At 36.1% G+C, this 22,500-nt stretch overlaps 1 protein-coding gene across 26 annotated transcripts in view; it reads right to left on the bottom strand.

The window, feature by feature from the left end:
- ZNF536 (zinc finger protein 536) overlaps positions 1-22,500 on the bottom strand; it is a 346,438-nt gene that overhangs the window by 271,768 nt on the left and 52,170 nt on the right. For 5 of the 26 annotated variants that reach the window (XM_080552238.1, XM_080552251.1, XM_080552254.1 and 2 more), the window contains exons 2-7: positions 20,552-20,641; positions 12,465-16,645; positions 12,119-12,223; positions 11,094-11,206; positions 10,500-10,592; positions 8,327-8,397 (exon numbers count right to left, since the gene is read on the bottom strand). The exons of 6 other annotated variants lie outside the window; for them this stretch is intronic. The gene's annotated coding sequence lies outside the window, so the exon portion shown is untranslated. The remainder of the gene's footprint in view (positions 1-8,326; positions 8,398-10,499; positions 10,593-11,093; positions 11,207-12,118; positions 12,224-12,464; positions 16,646-20,551; positions 20,642-22,500) is intronic. 15 more of the 26 variants (XM_080552260.1, XM_080552259.1, XM_080552255.1 and 12 more) reach the window with 7 other exon arrangements.

Raw genomic sequence — 22,500 nt, 5'->3', positions numbered from 1 at the left:
AATAGTTGTTCTCACAGAGAGAAAAAAGGTAGTGTGATTACCAGGGTGAAAAACTGTATTGCTCGCACTGTTTGTGCAATACATTTGTTCATCTCATACAGTACCGATCATAAAAAAGACAACTATCATAAAAAAAAGTCAGGACTACTGTAATTGGTAACTAAATTGATATTCTTAGCAGTGGTGCCAAGCCTGAAAGGTCAGCCCCTTGAAATAACATATTTGGCTAATTTGGAAAAGTTTGCATTGACAATGTCTGTCAATAAAGAAGAAATTTGATCCATAAGGCTCAGAAATCCAGCAGTTCTCAACACATTTATTATGTTATACTTGAAAGACGTACATGAACAGAATAGTACAAAAATGAACAAATTACTTAGAACTCCTTTTCATTTACTTTCCTGGAGTTTTTCTGCCAGAAGTTTTACACAAATAAAAACACTGACAACTGCTAAAGTTGACTTAAATATGGGTCTTCATTTACTGAGGGGTATTAGTTTGCAATTTAAAAAAAAAAAAAAAAAGATGTAAATAAAGCTGCAGTGTTTCAGACGGGATTGCTAAATTATTGAAAGCACACTAGAATAGGGTTAGGAAAACGCAAATCAGTGTTGTAGGACTGTTTGACTCCTTAGTAAACAGAAGCCAAACTGTGTCAGTTCTCAAATAAGAGAAAAGACTTGCTAAAAGCTTCAAGATGTTGGGAAGAATGTGCCCTACAATGCCAATTTACTGCAATAAACCTAGCTCAGTAACTAGACTGTGGGCTTCTTTGTGTCTCATATTCTGAATGCAGAAAAAAAAAAAGAAACAAGACCTCTGTGCCTCCTGCTACCGGGGAAAGAGCCTGAAGAGGACTGAAAACTGACAGCTCCTAAAAATAATAAAGCAAATAAAGCAACAAGTAGAGGCAGAAACAGTGATTCTCAGGAAGGACTGAAATGAAAGAGTCAGAGCTGCTAAACTCATTATCATAGGTAGATCTGTTAAAAATTAAACTTTCGGGTTGAAACCAAATTTTCTGCTGAAACTGGCCAAAAACTGACATTGCAATATGGCAATGTTTACCATGGAGAAGTCAAAACACTTAAATTCTGTCATTTGTATTTTTATATGCTGTATTACAATATAGTGTAACAATCTAAAAACATGAAATGTAAACTAGGCATTTCAACTCCATCAAAACATTTGCATAGCTTCCCATGAAAAAAAAAAATAATATATATAATATATGCTGGTAGTCATGTCTTTCAAATTAAAAGCTTTCACCATACAAACCATTTTTAATCTTTTTTTTTTTTTAATGAGTTTGTGTGTAATGATCTGTCCCCACAAAAGGAAAGAAAAATTCTGATGAATAAAAATCAAGCAGAGTAGATGATTCGATGTTTAAACTGACAAGAAAAAATGAGCAGCTCTGAACAAGACTGGTCTATATAACTGCTACTGCCTGCTACTCCCTAGAACAACTAACACACATTGAGTTCCCCTTGTGCTTTGGGGTTTTGCTAACTAGGAAATGTCTCCTGGTCCTCGTTCTCAGGACAAGGATGAAAGCCCTGCCACTCCCCACGGGACCTGACATGGGTTGGCCTCACTCATGTTTTAACACTCCCCAAATAACTCACCCTGTGCAGCTACTTGGACAACTTTTGCTTCATATGACCAGGATTGTCACAGTTCTGGCCCCCTGTTTAGTCAGGGAAGAGATGCAGGCTCCAACTGTGAGAATTTTCAACACCTTAAGTTAGACAAAACACCCAAACCCTAATGCATAAATTGTGGTCTCCCTGACCCACCCGCACATCCCTTTCTCTGTCTTCTCTCTGCACCCTTCCAGGAAAATTTCAGTTTTTAGCTGAAAACCAGAAAGTTGTGTTAGGGTTGTTTTTTGTTTAAAAGATACAAATTGTCTTGAAGTACTTCTAGGGTAAATCTGTGGGAAAAAAGGACTCGTTTGGCAAAAGCATGTCCAGCTTGCAATCTTTTTTTAAAAAAAAAAACTGTTAAGTCTTACATTTTTCCATTGGTACTTTCCCTTTTCAAAATGTCTTCAATTGAATATCAGATATATAAAAAACAGATCATTATGAACTTATGCAATGGACATGAGTTAAAGAAGAAATCCATTCAGTGAAAAAAGAGAGATTATAATATGCATTTTATACACATTTGTTCTCAAGGGGTGTTTCACTAGGATATTTCAATTATTTCAATAAACACCAAAAAATTATGTCCCCCTTATAAGGAGTGAGACTTTGTCAAAGTTTTTGTTTAAGGTCATGTTTGAGTATTAATATTTAAGCCAACATAAGACTGGAAGCAGTACAGCAGTTGCAGGAAATGCGTATACTTTTTTAAAAATTTTATTTCAAAGCTACAGTGCTGTAGATTTCCTATTATTAGTAGTATAAAAAATTAGTACAGAAAAAGAAATTTCACTCCTACTTTCATATTTCTTTAGATCTTAACGTGACATTAATGAGGAAATACACACTAGGATGATGATCACACTGTAGGATAAAATGGCTCATACACTGTGTTGATAAGTTAAGATGAAAGAAATCCAGAACAAAGACACAACACTATTGTGGAGATGTGTTTAGATTCAAAAATATTTGTATCAGTCAAAGATAGAAACACCCAAGACAAAAAACAACTGATAAATAAAAACATCCACTTTTTCCACTTGACTGTATAATAAATACACTTTATATATTAAAGCATTACTCCATTACTATGCCGAGCTGCCACATGCAATACATAAACACATTATATACATATTTTCCATCTGATCTCTGATGCATTTGTAGCTTCTATTGAATATCAATGCCATTCCCAAGCATTTGAGGACAGAATTTAACTTAAGGGAGACAAAGAAGATGCTCAAGTAGAAACAGTACTGACACTGAAATCCTGACACCCAATGATGCAAGACTGTAGTTGACATGCTTTTGAGTAAAATCTGAGATGATTCTTCCTGAATCTCAGAATAAAGCATTACAATTTGCACTGGGCAGTCTACTGGATTATGCTAGAGAACTTCATAGGAAACATGGCTGCAAAATCCAGAAAGATTTCTTGAAGGGCATGAGGAGCATGTAATATGATTGCAACACCCCCATAAAACCACTCCTATCCTAACTATGAAAATTAGCCAGATGACTTTTCTTCAGTTATAGTCTTTTGGGGGCCTTCCTTTTCAATAGCAATCATGCACCACAGATTCTCCTCTCCATTTTCTTTTCCGTCTTATGAAGAGGTGTTTTCATTTTTATTTATTTTCTCTTCTCATGCTGACTGACTAGTTTACTTTATACATCATGACACTCTATTCCATCACAATACGGCACTGCTTCCTCATAGTGAGCCTGATCATTAGATGAATCACTCTGAAGTGTTAATATTACTACCCAAAAGAGATGAACCACGAGCATCACAGACGGATGAGAAGGGATTAGAGAAGTCTACAGGATTGGTAACAATTTACAAATATGTCAGACACAGTTGCACATCATCTTGATTGACAAGAACTACTATTCGCAAATTGTACTTCCATAAACATCTCCAGTACTCTCACCAATCAAGAATCTAAAATAAGCATTTTTAAGATGGATATATATATATATATATATTATTATTATTATTTTTAATGGCATCAACCTAGTGCCATGTACAGGTCAACAGAAAAGCCACTTTCGAGCAATGAAAAGCTGAAGCAAATACAAAAGGTGCTCTGAAAAGATGCTGCAGCAGCCAGTCACTTATCATTATGAGGGAAGAGGAGGTTATTGTCCAAAAGAAAACTTTCAAACAAGTATGATGTATTATATTTTAGGAATAAATACTGAACTTGACCAGACAGTTCATACCAAATGCTACTTTTTTATTATTATTATGTTTAATACAATGTCTTTAAACACAAGTAATTTCAGCTAGAAACTATAACTATTTAAAAGTTCTGCCTAGCAGCTCCATCATGAGTCAGGTACTGTATGTAAAGGTGTGCTGAGGGAAAAATAAAAAATAAAAAATAAAATAAAAAAGAAAAGCACATACTTGGGATACTTTGTCTTACTGAAGGGGAAACGTCATTTACCCAAGAGTAAATAATGGTGATATATGTATATATATATATATGTATATATATCGATCTTACTGATTTTGCTTCTCTTCCCCACTTAATTGGAGTTTGCAAAAACAATTGTCTAATAATATTATTTTGTGATTTTACACCTACTCATGTTGATGCTATGGAAGGACACAAGCAGTTATTCTTGGTCATATATTTGCAAAACCCTGGATTGAGAATGATTTGAAGAATTGCTTGTTTGAACTTTTTCCACTAAAGATAGGTCCACAAGGTACTACATTGAAATAGGCAGGCTAACCTAAATTAGGATGAATTAGCCCAAACAGAACACCAGATTAACACAGCTATATTCCTTTCAGGTATAAAGCTTTACATCAAGTAAACCAGGTATTTTTTTTCCTAATATACTCCGTTAAACATTTACAAGTTTTTACAAGATGCACATCTCTGCTGTCCTATCCTGAACTCAGCCCAGGGTCCAGCCAGGGCAGAAGATACACACCGAGCCCAAGCACAACATTCTGAGGTGAGTTTTGAACATGAGAAGTAAATTTAGGTGGGTGAATCAGAAGTAATTTTAGGTGGGTGAATCATATCATGAAAATAGGAGTCTGTTTATTTGTTGGTTTTTGAAAGCTATATAATTCTTACCCAGCCTCTAATTAAATATTCACTAGAAATACATGGGAAATTTGCACATACTTCATACTAACTATTCTTTTTGTTCTGGAAACAAAATTAGTATTTACTCAGTTAAAATTATTATTGATCTTTTGCCAAATGAGAAACTGCCCCCGACTTGGTTCAGTGGCTCCATCTTTCTCCTCCTGACTCTCCTACTGCACACCCCTTAACTTCTGACTGCACCTGTCTCCCCTCCCATCCTTCATCTACTTGGACAGCCAAGCTCTCTGGGAAAAGGACTGGGTATGAGGTGTTCGATACAAATTTTGGTCAGAACTACAAGGTTTTAATCTCAAACCATCAACCAGAAAAGCAGAAGAGTTATAAAATACGTATTGGATGGATCTTCTCCTATGCATCTCCTACACAGGCAGTCCAAGAAGGGAAGAACATGAAACATGGAAGGAAGCTTTAAAGAACAATCCAGCCAAGATAGGCGACAAACCTGCATGTTACCCTGAAGAAACAGGGTGTGAAGTTCAGTTCTGTATTTGTATTTCTAAAATGTTTGTATTTCTAAAGAATGTAAAATATCAAATATCCTTCTTGAAGAATAATTCTCCCTCTAGTCTCTTACCACATTGCTATACACTATAGAATAAATATTATCCTGTTCACATGCTTCTGTTTACTTAGCTATCTATATTTGATGCTATCTCGCAACATAAGTTTTAGTTCTGTCATCTTAAAATACTAATAGTTGTCAATCAAAACAGAAAGTGTGTAATAAAAACATTCTAGAAACTAATAACCCTATATTTCTACACTCTCAGCTTGGAGCTATGCATTTCTAAAAATGAGATTAATTATATGTTTGTACAGTGTCCAATACAATCAGACAGACCGCTAAACAACATCCTCCTAGCAATGAACACAGACTACATACATAATCATATAGAGAGAGTGTTCGTATATATTATGCGATATATGCAGTAGTAAAATAATAGTGTCATATTCCTTCGGCCCAGAATTTTGATCTGTAAGAGTTTTGGGGGTTTGGGGAGGTTTTTTTTTATTTCTGTGAAATAACACAATCTGACCGGTGCCACAATTCTAGGTAGAGAATGAGAGAAAAGGGCACAGTCAATACCAAAATAATTTATGGCAACTTTTTTACAAATATTTAGAAGCATGGAAGCACCAAGGACAGATACAACTGGACAGATCCTTGAAGTCATAACATAACAGGGTAAGATGCTGACTTTATTTTAAGGCATCGGGAAAATATCCTTTGAATTCTATCTGTGAAACTTTGGTGGGAACTGTTTGGGACATTTAAATCTGATCTGGTCAAAGTATTAGCAAATACGTTGTAGGAAACAATCTTGAAACATCAAGAAGATGGACAAGATTTGTAACAGATCTTTTGCTGCTCCAATTTTTATTATTCTAACCCATCACCCCTCCTGAGGTGGCAAATTTTTATGTAGACTTTAAAAATTATGACCATTAGAAAATTATGTCTGCCTGCGTAATATATACATACGTATGTATGTAAGGTCTGTTTTTTAAACACACGAAGCAGAGAAACAACTTTTGCACCTAATTTGCCCATGCTACAGCTGTAACAGTGCATTAATCTGGCAATTGCAGAAAAATTTCTAATTATGGTTATATGAATGCACGATTTGCATGCATAATCGCAACCCGTGAACTTGTAACTTAGGCATGCAGTAACTTAGATAAGTTTACTGCCAAAAATGTAGTAGTATTGAACTATGACATGCTTATGCCACAGAAGCAGGATCAATCTATCAATCTGTCAGCTTTCCCACAAAATTGAAAATTAGAAATCCTAGAAGGTAGACAACAAGGTGGTATAAAAGAATGAAAGAGGCCCCTGAAAAAGAAAAAAAAAAAAGAAAAAAAAAAAACCACTTTCCATCAGGGATTCTCAAGGAAAAGGTTACAGGTTTTATTTGGTTTTATTCTGCCCCAGCCACCACGGTCTTGTTCTTGGATTTTCTCTGGCCCCTGCCCCCTGTTTTGCAGGAAGGCTTGTGACTTTCTGAAACCTGAAGTTTACCTAGGATTTTATGCTGACAATCTGATAATAGTAAAAGTTACTCATAGCAATGGCTCCAGAAAGCATCTCTGTTCCCAAGCCACAGGATGGTAGAACATTTTATGGATGTGCAAGGTGTGTTAAAGGAAGAGAATAAAGGCTTCACTTAGTCCACGTGTCTTATTTCTGTCATTCCAGAATGGAAATCCTCTTATTGACCAAGGCACTAAGCAATCACCCCCATATGACAGCCAATAAAGAGATCCATTGTCGACATACTTCAGTAGGAAAGAAAAACAATGAAAGGGTATGCAGAAATGAAAAGGTATTTTCTTTTTAATCTTTTAGAGAGTAATAGCCATAATTGGCTTCCCTATGCAGTTTGGCCCTAGTTTGTCATAGCATTACAGTGGGAAACAGTGGCCTGCAATGATTTTTATACACAAACCTTAATGACTTCAATTGCTGCTAAGGTTGCAGAATGGTGGCAGGATATGGCCGTTCACCATTAAGGCTCTAAAGCCTTCACAATTACTGAGTATACAGAATATTTATTATAGAGACTATGCCAGGCCTTTTTGTGAGCTGCCCTGGGCCTGTTCTCTGAGCCACATCAAGCAAGAAGTTTAAATGAAACTGCTCCCAAGTTTCTGAAATGGTTTAATAAAACATATACTGACTGTAATATTCAGTTTATAGTAGAAAACTATTGCCCCTTGGTTTGAAAAATGACCTCTAGTTGGCAATTTTTACTCTCAGCTTCATAGATTATAGTCCGCTGTTGGTCATTTTCTCAATCCACAGGGCAATACTTTTCCATAACAAGCTCAAACTGCAATCAGTATTTGTAGGCTGTTACACAAGTTGAGGATAATATGTCTCAACACATTCTATTATATGACTAAACAAAAGAAATAATAACCTGGTGACACAGACATATGGAGAAAAACAGTGCAATTCTTCTAATGCTGAAATGGCAGAAAAACACGTTTCTTTGTATTGTACTAATTTATATTAAATTTATTGTATTCAATATACAACAATCTCTAATTTGATTTTTTCATTAATAATGTTTTGTTTTGTACTGTCTTATGTCTGTTCTTATTTCAATGTAAAATGACAAATACTGAATTCTATTAGTATCAGATTTTAGAAATGACAGTGACTGATATCCTAACACTAAAATCATATAAAAATGTATTCACATACATACCTTAAAGATCGGTTGCTCTTGGGCACACAAAGCATACATGCATAAAAACTTAGAGGTTTGATACAAGGAAATTCTGATATAGTTTGTAGACAAGTTACAAGTAATTGTTTCAGCACCTGGCTCCACTGTATAAGATGAAATACAACATTTCAGAAAATTAATTCCCCTATTATAGAATCAAATAGATGCACTGTGTTGACAATAAGTCACGGAACAGGAAGTGAGAAATCTGTCATCTATTCCAAGATGTGCCAATGACAGACCTTAAGAAAGTATCACCCCACCTTCCTACACCACAGTTACTCTGGTCTTTAGGGCTAGTACAACTTACCTAGCTAGCTGGAGTGTGGCAAGGTTTAATTCTTTAATCAACAGATGATGAAAACTCTTGCAGATTCTTTACTGTGAATGCAAAATATTTATAATTACAAAAGTAACATTCATCTGTAAATAAAAATGTAGTTAGATGTGACACCCACACACACTCAAAACCAAATGAATAACTTCCCCAAGCTGCAGCTACTGGGATCAAGAAGAATTGGATATTTTCTAGCTCGTTCATCTATAAATTAAGAGCTTTCTTTCCTTTAAATGAATACACCACATTTTCTGGGGATCTGGGGGCAGAAGGGAGAATCTTGGCTGAAAGCTGTAAGACCCAGAAGAAAAAAATGTTCATTGTAGACCTATACACGCTGCATCAGAAGCTATATACATCTATAACGCTGCATTTTGAGATCTTAAAAGGGGTTGTTGTTGAGTTTTTGGTGGTTTTGTTTGTTTGGGGGTTGTGTGGTGTGTTTTTTCCTACATTTTCCACTACTGTTCCTATATTATTGCTCAACCATAGATTCACCTGCATTCTCTAGCTGAAATTTAAGTCTGGATTCATTTAAACATGGGGGAATTCTATCCACACACTCTAAAACATTTGAGCTAAAGAAGATTTTTGAATGTGATTACCAGAAGATGATGGGCCTTTATCTAAATTCCTTGAAGAGTTGTAAGATATCTAACTCTTTAATAGTGTTTGGTGCATAAGATTTTACGATTTTTATGGTTTTAAAAGAAAGGTTTTCTAATATAAAAAAGCCACATTTTTTTTTTAGGGTAATGAAAATGGCACGTGTCATAGTATAATGGATTAATTAAGGAATATGATGTTTATCCTAGCTCCTGAGTTGTACATCTTCATAACTCACTCATAAAAATTAAATATATTATACTATGCTCCACAGTGATATATCTTTTATTTTTACCTGTGGAAAATAAATTATTCTAAAATGAATTACCCCGTATCCAGTAAGAAACGTAAAAATTACACTGTTATTTTAAAAAATTTACATTGCTGTGTATAAAAAACAATCTTCTTACTGTGCTTTTGAACTGTCATGTTACTCCCACTATTATGAAATCGTAATAGCTGCTGCCACACCTAAAATCAAATGCCATAGATGTCTTTATAGATCTCTTCATAGATCTCTTTATACACTGTGCATTTGGTACCTTAATCACAAAACAATGTATAGTATATTTTAGGACTATTATTTCATTGCTGACTGCTTTTGTATATAAGTAACACACAACTATGAATGCAAAGACTCAGAATCTTCATTTCTAAAATCAACAGATGAAAAATCCCTAAATAAAGTACAAATATTTCATATTTAAATGAGCTGTTAACATTTAATGCTGCCAATCATACATGCAGTAAAACTGGTGAATTTCAAGGTACTCAGTATTTACAATGTTTGTTGTTGTTTTTTAAAATCAAATGATCATTTTAGGATAACCGACAAAAAATAGTCAACAAATTTTCTATAATATATTTCTGATGTCATCTTTAAATTCCTATGAGTGGTCAGCTATACTATGTTGTTCCATATCAATTCCTTTTACCTCAAGAAAGTTGATTCTGCTGTCCTTAAGCTGCAGTGTTTCACTAAAAGTAAATTATCTGCACTTTATCTATAGAGTAATCCTCTTCCCCAAAACAAGACAGAACATCAGAGTTTCTAATCCTACACAGATAAATACACATAAACTGTACATTTTACAGTAAAGACAGAGTAATACAATGTTTGATAAATCATGTATGTGTCTGTGTACAAAGAAAAAGTTTTATCTCCTTTCCTGCAAGATGCGTCTGTATTAACACACACTCCCCATGCTACCACTGCAACACTCTTTACAAGCTCTGTAATAGAGACATCTAAGTTTAAAAAATGAAGCAGCCCACAGGTCAAACAAGTTTCTGATGAGAAGTGCTTAACCAGAAATATTATTCCGCTGATTGTAAGTTTTCATCCATACATCAAACCCTAGAGTCTATTGATTAAATAAAACTGTTTCTTTATTTCAAAGCATAAGAGAATTAAATCATCCCCATTGTTTTTCCTTGGTTTGGAACTATCAAGTTGTACACACTTGCCATATGTCCCGCTTATAATTACAACATCCTTAAGGAAAGCTTATCCTACAATGACTGATCACAGGTTTCTTGCCTCTTTCTCTAAATCTTCTGCTCCTGGTCATAATCAATGGCACTTGACGGCCCAATATTCTGATCCAATATGGCAAGCAATATGATCCAAGATCTGCTAAAAAAAAAAATCAATAAATTCCTTTGCTTCAGGAAATTTTGCATCAGGACAACTTTAAGCATATATAAATACAAGAATTTACTGCAATTATACTGGCACATCTTTCCTTTCTCATGTCTCTTTCACTGCATAATTAGCTGTATCATGCCTCAATTTTTCTTGCAGTCCCACATAACATAATCCAGGCAAAGTAGCCCTCACAAAACCTTATCCAAGTCAAGAGCTGCTGGCTTGGAGAACGGAGGATCTCTTCCAGCAAGCGTCCACATCAAAATATAGTGTATCTGTATTCTGCTGAGTCCCATGTAGTATTGACCAGGGCCTGAAGACACCATCAAATACTAACTTGGCATGAACACACAACAAACTGCTAATGTCTTTGAAGAGCACCAAGAGGTGGATACAAAAATCTTCTGGGGTTTAGATGTGGGTGTTTTTTTATTGCCAATTTTTGTTTGTGTTTTCCTCATGAAAAAAAAAAAAAGTCCTAATTACCTTAATAGCTCCCCTGGGCTACTAGGTCTCCAAGACAGCCTTCAGCTTGATTCCAGTCTAGCTGCACCATGCCGCCCTGTGCTGTGCAACCATACTCCAACACTCAACACATACTGAAACGCAGCCAGAAAACCCTCTGTCAGAGATTCAGTTTCCATTCTGGAGGGTAATCACAGCTAGGCTAAAACTGTAGCATCTAAGTTCACTCATGTCTTTCACCCTACACTTCTAGATGAAAGGGCATGCACTAAACTCAATTCTGTTACTGTATATACACATTTAGTAAATCAAATAAAGTGCTTTTTTTAAAAAAAGCAAGGAATTTTTAATGTACTTCAGATCTTCTTTAAATTAGCATCACAGTAAATGCATAATTAGAAATAAATTAACAAAAAAGGAATTTATTACCTGTTAGTTATTTCAGTGTAATAGAGTCGCAGAAATGCAGAACGATAAGCAAGGACAGGCATCTGTACTAGTTAAGAAGGCGTCAGCTTGGGCATGTCCTTCAACCTTTCAGTCCTTTTCCACTAGAAATCACTAGTTCAGCATCAGCAAAACTAAGTAAAGATGGAACCTTTCTTCTACTAAGTAGCACTAATTTCTGCTCACAGTACCATTGAGAAGAGAGAATCAATCAAATCACAGAGGTGGAAACCCTCCAAACATCAAGATGATAGAATCTGATAGAATCATAGAATGGTTTGGGTTGTAAGGGACTTTAAAGATCCCCTAGTTCCAACCCTCCTGCCATGGAGAGACACCTCCCACCAGACAGGTTGCCCAAAGCCCCATCCAACCCGGCCTTGAATATTTCCAGGGATGGAGCATCCACAGCTTCTCTGGGCAACCTGTTTCAGTGCCTCACCACCCCCTGAGTAAAGAGTTTCTTCCTAGTATCTAATCTAAGTCTACAAAATACAGAAAGGAAACATTTAAAAAATAATAAAAATCAGCAGATATTATGGCAAAATATAAATACAATTCTCTAAATCGAGAAACCAGAAGTCAGATCAAGAGCTCACAGCCAGGATTTTCCTCAGTTGAAGAGCACAAGGATTCTCCTTATGTATCCAGTCTTTTATACGTGATCTTTTCTTTCTTTTCAGGCAGAACAGCTGTCCAGTGAGCTAGAAGAAATGGCCATGAAGACAGCTTTGCATCTGATATGACTTTGAGACAGAAAATTAACCCAATGATAAATGCTTTAAATGGAATTTCTATGGAAAAGAATAAATAAAAAATGTCGTCCATGAAAGACTTTTTCTCCCTTTGAGCAAGCAATCAACTGTTACCATAAATATAGCTTTTTTGGCGGGTAGGGTGTGGGAAGTGGGGCAGTTTCTGATACAGAAGAGACAAGGTACGTACCTCAAAACTGCATTTGGAATACATCTAACCAAAAATGGGCAATAGTTGCTTTTGAGAGGACCACCACCAGCCAGAATGGAAAAAAAAATCTGCAGATTGTCTGGACATTGTGACCTGGGATATATCGTAACTTCCTTGATTCTCCTCTGTAAGGAAATGCTCCAAGGAAGCTGAAACACACACTTTGCTGGTTGATAAAGACACAGAATCTATGACACAATAACTGTAAGAAGAAATGGCTTGACTATGTCCAAGAAAAGCAAAACAAAGCAATAACAAACACCACAAACCTTCTCAGCAGAAGTAGTTGGTACAGATCAGTGCAAATTTATTTAATATAATGGATTTATATAAATTACATAAGTAGAAGACTACAACCACTGAGATAATTCAGTGAAGTTATGTCTCTTTCCCTTTCCCTTCCCCTGAATAACTCAATGGCCTTTCTTCCCCCTATTTTCAAACCCCCTCCTTCATCCCTGCTTCTGGAGTCTTCCTCCTCTTCCACAGAAGCTGCCATTAACCCTATACAACAGAGTGGCGCACCTTCCATTGCTGACATCTGCCTGCTCTTCTGCCTCCTCACCTGTCCCTCCTGGCATCACCGGGTGGCAGCCCCTGCTCTCACAGAGGCTTTAAATCCACAGACCCAGGCTACAGTTCTCAGAAATCATGCTCAGTGGGATTCTGACAACAGAAGAACGGGAGATAAGAACGTAAAAGCAGCCCCAATGTGGTGCCCCATCAGGAAGCCAACTAAATCTGATAGACACTGTCATCTCTGACCTACAATTAGGAAAGGGATGAGCATTTAGAGAAGAGAACAGCAGCTCAGAAAACACCTTTATATGGTCTGTAATCAGCCAGCACCACCTAACAAACAGAAAGCATTTGCCCAGATCTTTACTTCTGGGATAACCAAATCAAGTCCCCCCCCTCACACGCTCACAAGTTACATATGTGTTTGTATTTCTATGTTTCCTCTCCTTGTTCCCCACTTTTACTGTGCAGTGACTATCAGCAATTATTTTACAGAGAGACTCTATAACAAGCTTACAGGATGCCTTTAGTAATAAGATAATTATTTGTAACTCTATAAAGAATTATAATTTTTAATTCAAAAAGAAATCAAATAAAAACAGCTTTCATCTTTCCTGCCATGTGAAGAAAACATTCTCTGCCTACAACTCAAATTATCATTCTCTCCTTTGTGCAAAATGAATTGACCCAGAAAACTAAAAGGGTAAGAACCATATTTGCTGGGCTTATTCAGCATCCAAAAGTTCATGAAAAACACTGTTGTGTATCACATAGCAACCACTTGATGTCTATTGTTAAAATACAGTAGTTATTCAAAAAGTAAAATCTTGCATTCTCTAATAAGAAGCCAGGCTGCAATGTGTGTTTACTGTTTTTGGGAAACAGTCATCTTGCCATTTTTTCTTTTTCCATAGCCTTGGCATATTTGGTCAGCTATGCAAAGCACAGTTACCCACAGGAGAAAAAAAGAAATGCAAGAATTTTCCTCCAGTGTTTAACTCACAGGATAATGTCCATTCAAAGCAACACTTGAGATCACTGTTCAGAGAGTTAAAATGTGCGCTATTTTTATGCAGCCACACTTGCAGTAAAAATGTAATATTCTAGAGGAAGTGAGTTTCTCTCCCTTTCTTCTTCACACATCACTTTGTGATTGAGCATTATAAGTTCTACATTTTCACCTCTTCCCAAAGTAAACTACCGCAAAGTGGTGAGGCAGTAGGTCTCGATCTTTGTCCCTTCCGACTGAACTATTCTATTCTAAAGTCCTTTATAGAGACACAAATGTCAATGTCACAACTGCGCAGTTGCACTTCTGCCCAGCACTGTTACCTGTCACTGCAGCTGTGCAGATGTAGGAACTTCACAGGTATCTCCCATTTTACCTTTCCTCCAAATATTTTGTGGTAATAAATGGTGTAAAAAAAGAAATAAAAAAGAAATAAAAATAAAAGAAGAAAGAAAGTCCACTGAAGACTCCAAAAAATACCAACAATTTATGCTAATTGAGCCTGTTTTACTCTAACATATTTGAAAGGAAGTGGCTGGTTGCTTAAGCAATACTGGCCTTCCCTCATCCCATGAAAGATGGAAGACGAACAGCTCTCAATTTCATTCACAAATGCAGAAGACTGTCTATTTACATTATCAAAGCAAGGCCAAAAGGATTCCTCAGAAACAACTGCTGGAGGAGATGAAGAAAAGAATAAGAAAGATATAAACTCCTTTGTAGGTGCTATTATCTGCTATTACACAAATAGCACAACTTAAAACTTCAAGATAATGGCATATTTAATACCAGAAGGGAATGGCAGACTTGCTTAGCATAACTTTGAGATGTTTCATCAAGGCTTTGTACAAACAGGTGTGCAACATTTTTGCTGGCTGTAAGATGCTTATTAAGATTATTTGCTTATCTGAAAGACTGTTTAAACTCCTTTTAGTAGCAAAAAGTAGATATAAAAAGGGAAAATGTGTGAACATGTATGTTTTTCCAGAGAAACTTGAGCCTAGCTGTATCCACATAAGTATGTGCTGTTTCTATAGTCTCCAGAAAGAAAGTTGAGTGGTAGGCAGCTAATCCCAGATGAATGCATCGAGCTTGTAAGGAAAAATGTGAGAATGAATTACGTACCTGGGAGCAAAGAGGTGGGGGTTATGATTCTAGAGAAAGATGTTTGGCTGCTTGCAAAACAACATAGAAAACATGGATGGATTGAAGTTGCAGCTAGCTTGCTGAAGGTGTTTCTGCTTCTCTTAATAAAACTCCTTCACCGGAGGTCAGAGAAGAATGCAAAAGTAAAAATAAAAATAAAAATAATTCAAGTCTTCCTCTTAACCACTGGCTTACAAATGTGTGTATTCAAACATAAGTGCATGCCCCAAAAATATTTGGATCAATCCAAAGTTAGATCGGTACATACTTATACACAGGCATTGTCTATTCAAAGGAAAAACTTGGTTTGGTCACTGGTCAGTGATCTGGCCATGACAGGATGTGGTAATTAGATAAGACTTTTGAATAGCTGTAGTTACAATGGTACAGTCATACATGATTTATCAGCAAGATAGTGGCATACTCGATGAAACAAAGCACAAGCTATTATTATTAGTGCACAACTAAAAATTAGGAACTATTTCCTCTAAAATAATAAAAAGTATCTACTGAAGGATAATACAGAACTTTCCTAGCACAACTCAAGTTCTCTCCTGAAAAATGTATGCTTCTCTAAGAAACAGGTTCCCAGCACTGGGACTGGTAATTTATGATTCACCAAAACACTCCATAGAACAAAAACGGAATACCTACACTGCGCCTGTGCAAATCACTAAGAATAAGTGACTCTAAGGACCAGTAAGAACAAAGCCCAAAACCCCTATCAAACATTTTTTGAGGTTTGAAAAAGCCAAGAGAAAGTGTAATTTTTTTTTAAATGGGGATAAATTGGGATTTCTGTAACAATTGACTCGTTTTGCCTGCTTTTTTTTTTAGCTAAGGATCTCAAAGAACACTCCAAGTGTTAATTAAATTACAAAGCATTTTCGATACAGGTAAATGGTATTATGCCCACTGGGGAACCAAGAGAACATTTATGTTTCATTACTAAAGTCACACAAGTAATTCAGTGACTAGTAATATAACACAAGAATTACTAGTTGCTACTTCTTCCAGATGGCCTCAAAGGACAGAAAAATTAGTCTTAAAAGACAAAAATATTTTCCTCTTGTGCTTTTCTACCTTCAAAAATTAGGCTTTTCATTTTATTTTTCTTACTTGGCTTACTGGTACTCTTTTCTTTCAGAATCATGCAAAGGAGACCACTTCCTAGTCTACCTAAGTTCATTCAAGATCACAGTACAGCAATACGGACAGGAACCTAAGCAAGGAGAGTGAATTGTAATCGTGCTTTTTAACTGCTTTTGCAGCCACATCAGGACCCACCACACCCTGTTTCTAACCAGCCATATTCCCAGAGACAACACGTAAGAGCCTCTATCCCACCAGAACAAAGATGGAAAGATGTGCAGATGAAATACTCACTCACTGGCCAATTCGCTGACTTCCAATCCTACTTTACCAAAGAAAAAGACAAAATTCCCCCATGGAAGCTAGTCCCTCGTGCAATTAATACAATCTCCCACTGAAAGGAACAACAGAAGAAAAAAAACAACAAGGCTCTGAAAATTCTTCAGACAACAGAAAAGTCTATTCTGCACTAGAATACACCTATTTGGGGTTGTGTGTAAAGAAATGGGGGAGAAATTTTTCACTGACAACTCTGTTCTTAGCCAAGAAAGGAAGCTACCTGTTTATAGTCCAACTTGGCTCTCTGGCTAGTACACCTGCAGGATCCAGAGTAATAAAGCAGTATGGTAATGCAGTCAGCATAGGAGACAGTCCAGTGACTTACAGTGCAACCTAAGGCATCCCTAATTCAAGGCTAGTACAACTCTTTTAGATCTTTAACAAATTATATCTCCATTAGTAAACTGAATTTGGAGAGTACTTCATGAAAGGTTTTTCTGTTCAGTAAATAAGTATTTATTACTAAAAACAGGGAAGCATCTTTTTGAACTTGTTTTAAACATTTTGAATACAATGTTAAGGCAAGATTTCAAACCTTGCCCCTTATTTCTTGTTACATCATGAAGAATGAGCCACAGAGAAGAGATGAAAATGTCTTCTATTTAAATGACCAAGGCTTAAGACTGTTTTTACCATGGCAGGAAACAAAGCTGCTGCATACATTTCCAGTAGTATTGTTACATGGTGTGACAATCATCATCTTTTTTTCTTTTCCTAAAAATGTCTAAAGAAGCACACAGTTTATACACTGCATTCAAAATATTTTTCTTCGTTTACGTTGATTGCATATTTCAAATCCTGTTACAGCTGTATCGCTTAGCCTAAATCAAATAAGGAATCCACATAAATGCATACACACACTTTCCTTGTTTTTAGACACTGTTGATATTGACAAGATTAAAATATTTTTCTCATTCATTATTTATTGTGATATGATGAAACTGTAAGAGTAGGTATTTAACAGAACATCACAAAGTAGAGTTAAAATGTGGACATGCTGTTTCATTTTGATTTTACTGCGACAGTGTTAAGTATGTGACTCCCTGACTGCAATAATGACATCTTTAGGTGATGAAGATTTAAGATGCTTTGCAAAGATGCAGTGTTATCCAAACCCTTCAGCCATGCTGATTAGTAGCAATATCAAACAGAGGAACCCAATATTCTGCACTGGAAAGTGTGCCATGACTCAAGTCCTCCTCTAGCAGCGGTCTGGGGGAGTTTGTGCTCAGTGCAAGAGCAGCAAACTCACACTGCATCAGGTACATAAGTGGGATGACTGGAAAAGCCATCATAAATACACAACTCCAACGCTCCAGCACCATCGTTTTTTGTCACAAAAAAATATATATCTTCTGGATAATTCCTCCTCTTCTGAGGGGAACTGGCACTATGTGACAATGGGAGTTTGGGGTCATGAAATGCTATTCCTGCTTGAACCTCAAGTACGTGGTACATATGCATGAATCTGTTTTTCAAACATACATATCTTGGATTGAAAACAAGAGACAGCACTGCACGATCCCAGTTTCCAACTCACAGTTGGGCACCATTCCGCATGTTTCTGTTGGCACAGAATTAAGGAAATGCCGAACAGAGAGCACCACAGCAAAGACACTGTAACAAAAACTGATACTGCTGGGCAGAGCAGCATCAACCTTGCCTCCTGTAGTATGCGGCAGTATCTGGGTTAGAAAGCAGCAAAACACATTTTAGCCCAAATGCTTATTTTTACGTTCTACAATCTATGATAAATATAGGTGACTAATCAGAAGGTACTGAATGCTTAAAATACACCCTTAACAAAACAATGTAATGCACGTCTCTCTTTACAAGTCAAACAATTTGCCTAACAAATCATAATAATGCAGAATGATAAAAAATTCAACCATCAAGCCCAAATACATGCATAAAGATTACCATGGCAAAGAATTGTGAATTTCATTAAATATGTTAAAGGCAAAAAAATTCAGCTTTGAAAAATAGTAATCCTGTCTTTCAACAAAAATATTATAGGAAGCTATGAATTTGGTAGATCTGAATAGGATGTTGGTACATGTTTTACTAAGGTAATATAATGGCACACTATTATTAGATCACATTAATCATTACGGTGCCAAAGGCACTGACAGCACCACTGAAAAGGATTGAAAGGGCTGGTAATGGATATAAATTACCCATTGTGTGATAAAAGGATTTTTACTAAGAAGGTAAGAATAAAACAGCAAATTTCTAATATAACTGTTGTGTAAAAACCAAAATAAAAGTAATCCAGTTAGTAATATCCACAAAATCAGAAAGTAAGCACTTTTGAAACAAGATAAAGTCACAATAAAAACTGTATACAATGTAAAATTAATTTCGTGGTGCATAATATTACTATCAATTTAAATAGGTTACATGATGACCTCTATGGGGTATGGTCAAGAGAAAGGTAAGTTTTGTTAATTAGAATCAAGTATGAGCTTCTGCATGTGTATTTTAAGTTTGTGGGTTTGGAATTTTGTCATATATTTAAAAAAAACTATAATGGTTTCATGACACCCCCCTGAAATTCAAGACACATTGAGAGTTTTCTGTTTTTCGCACTAACATCACAACAAACAGCACATCTCTCAGATGGTTTTATTTGGATTCCAATTGCTATTACAAAATGAACCATGTCTTTGCTGAGCTATTTAACCATTTGATTGAAACCATTTGTATTACTAATTGTCCAGTTCTGTGCTTCTCCTTTACTCTGGCAAGTATTTCTTCATATTAGTAGGGATCAGCAAAGTGAATTGGTCAAACTGCATTCTTATTTACAGTATTAAAAATCCATATATTTTCTCTGAAGCTGATGGAATTATTCTAGAATCAAGTCACTATAACTCTGGTCGAGTCAGTTGTCTAGAATAAAACCCAGTAGCTCACATTCAATTAGTAAGTTTTAAAAACTGTGAGCCATATTCTTAAATGATATAAATTCTTAAGTACAGACATCAATCCTGAAAACACTTACATCCACACTTAACTTTACTCACGTGAGTAATTCCATTAGCATCAGTAATTCAATACCTGCTTATGCATTTGCAGTACTGAAGCTTTAATATGCCTGAACATCCTCTCACTTACATATGCTATAAATCAGCACCATTCCTCTGAATCACACAGTTTCTACTGATTCACACGATATAAAAATGAGTGGACAATCCAGTATAACAATTATAATAAAGAAATAACATAAGAATTTGATTTAGAAGCAGAAGCTATCAGAAATTTTGATTTAAGAATCAATTAACGCATGTAGAATGTAGAATTAATTATTGGTTATTTCCTAGGAAGCTAGACTTTTATTTCAAACTGAGGGCCAAATAACCTGATTCTGATTTCACACTGATTTCCACACCAGTCTGGTTTCTCAGACTTTACAGGAGCTACTCTTTTACTGCATAGGAATAGCTCTGAGGAAAATCATATACAGAATGTAGTACACCCCTCCACCCACTGATTTTCATGGGTGTTCTTCTCATGCTAATATACAAAAAGAATATGGATCTTAATAATCTGCACGAGATGTTCTATTGAACTTCTGGAAAAAAAAAAGTGATAATTTAATCATGAGCGTAATGGACATTTTTTGTAAATCAACAGTCTGTTGATAAAGTAATAAATTATGATTCATTTCTAATAAAATTATTACATATCAACCATGTAAGATGAATGCTCATGATTTTACCAAGCAGATTTTTTTCTCGAAAAAATCTATTTGTAGCTCATGACATCCGAAAGAACTACAATAAAGAGTTTTCCTGAAGACATGAACATAATATTTTTGAAGACATGAAAAAAAAGTGAGAACAGATTTTAAAATCTAATTTAGGTACTTTATTTTTATGCCTTTTTTAATAGAAAAAAAAAAACACTAAAAATTCAGATGCATAAGTAGAAGAAAATATTGTTAAATAAGTTTTCTTACCAGTTACTCTTAACCAATGTATCTGTTCCCTGGCTGAGGAAATTCTTAAAATACACAGGATAGGTACTGAAGGTCGCAACTGTAAAAAAACTGTGAGAAATTTAGTATGTCAAAACTCAATGTTTGAATCAGACATTTATGTTAAAATATTACAATGCCACCTCAAGCAGACAATCTACAGAGCAGCAGAGAGTATTGAGAATCAGAATATTAATGGGATTAACACCTTTTATTTTTTAAGTCTTCATAATGTACATATTTGGTGGCCATTTCATTTTTAGAACTAAAAAGTTCTTTCGGTTCTGGATTGTTTTGAGAGGGAAAACCTCTCCTCAAGATAATGCTGGGGGAACAGAATGAAATTCTTCTGATCCTTTCCTCTAGACAGTGCAGCAGAAGAGGACAAAACAGGATAAAACAAAAGTTGCATAGCATACTCCAGAAACCCAGTTATTCTCTTTGACATTGATATTCTAATCTTTTGAACTGAGTAAAAAGAGAACAGCTACTAATTGTATTTTTACTTTTTTTTAATTCCATTTTATAGCAGAAATTAGTCCTCTGTAGATGATCTCATCTAATAAACCCCACTTAAAAGAGATAAGAGCCAGCAATAAAAGCCAAGCCAGAATACTTCCAAGATATTTGTCAGCAGTGAATTTAGGGCCATTACATTAGTAAGCAAAATAGAAACAAAAACAAAGGGCGTTCTTAGAGCAAAATAAAGTTCATTGGACTAAAGCTATAATCTGAAGAATTTATGACTCAGAATTCTAACTATGTCTGTTCCTATGTGTGTCTAACAAATGGAATTAAAGGTCATTTCCAAATAATACACTTTGTATATCTACATCAACCAAACTATTTCATACATCTAAGTCTGGTTCCGAAACTCTAGTTCAAGCAGCACGGCCTTAGGGCTTCACCTCACAAATACCGCTCACCCAGAGAAGTGCTGACTTCTCCGCAGAGCCCCAGTGGCTGGCTGCAGCTATCAGCGTGTGCAGGACTGTATCCTTCCTATCTGTGGGACATGATTAAGAGTTTGGCTATTTTATTGTATTTGGTTTAACTTGGTCAGCACTGACACGACCACACTGCTGGGCAATGCCATTTGTTGACTTGAAGGATAAACAACAATTCTGAGGACTGCTATTGATGACCAAAACAATATTAAATAGTTCTGCAAATTAGGAGTTCCCTACTAAGCAGCATAGACCTCCACTAGTGCAATGCGGATGAAACACTTCCATGAATCCTCTAAGATCTTCCTATGCCCCACCTTATCCTTACTACATCCAATGCAAAATATTACTGCAAAATATCCCACTTTGTCCGTGCCATCTCCCCTACTCATTCCTTGGCTTCTCCACCACACCAAACACATGCTACTTGTTTTCATTTCAATGGTCTACCACGATGTTCCCTAATCCCCAACTCCTTCCCCCTCACTTACAGATTGAGCCACTCTTTATCACACTCTTTGAAATACTTTCCAAGTGATAATTCTGCCATAGAACTTCTCTCACACAGAAGAATTACCCCAATAAAAGCTTCAAACCCCTCCTTTATAACTCACATTTCCACAGTTAACTGCCAAAAATTCAACAGTAGACATCTGGTTTGCCATCACCACTGTTTCTCACGCGTAGGAACACATTTCTTTTTTGCTCTCTCCTCATGCCTGGTTTTCTTTTACATGCCAATTGTCTCTGGTTTTATAGTTGAATTAAAAACCCCAAAAGGCAAAGCCTAGCTCCTCGCTACTTGTTTGACAGTGCTGACCTCGCTGGGCACTGAGTACAAACCCCAACTCTGCGCTGCTGCCCCACTTCCCACAGGCACAGCCAGCTCCACCAGAAGCAAACCAGTGGGCAGCCAAGGCAAGCACCTACAGCACTGGCTGGACAGAGCAAAAACCTTTTGGAAATGGTTAAAAAAGACTTGTC

The sequence above is a fragment of the Anser brachyrhynchus genome (assembly GCF_964034855.1).
Source record: "Anser brachyrhynchus genome assembly, chromosome: 12".
NCBI lineage: Eukaryota > Metazoa > Chordata > Aves > Anseriformes > Anatidae > Anser > Anser brachyrhynchus.
Note: the sequence above shows the minus strand (reverse complement) of the source record. Positions and strands in the feature narration are given on the sequence as shown.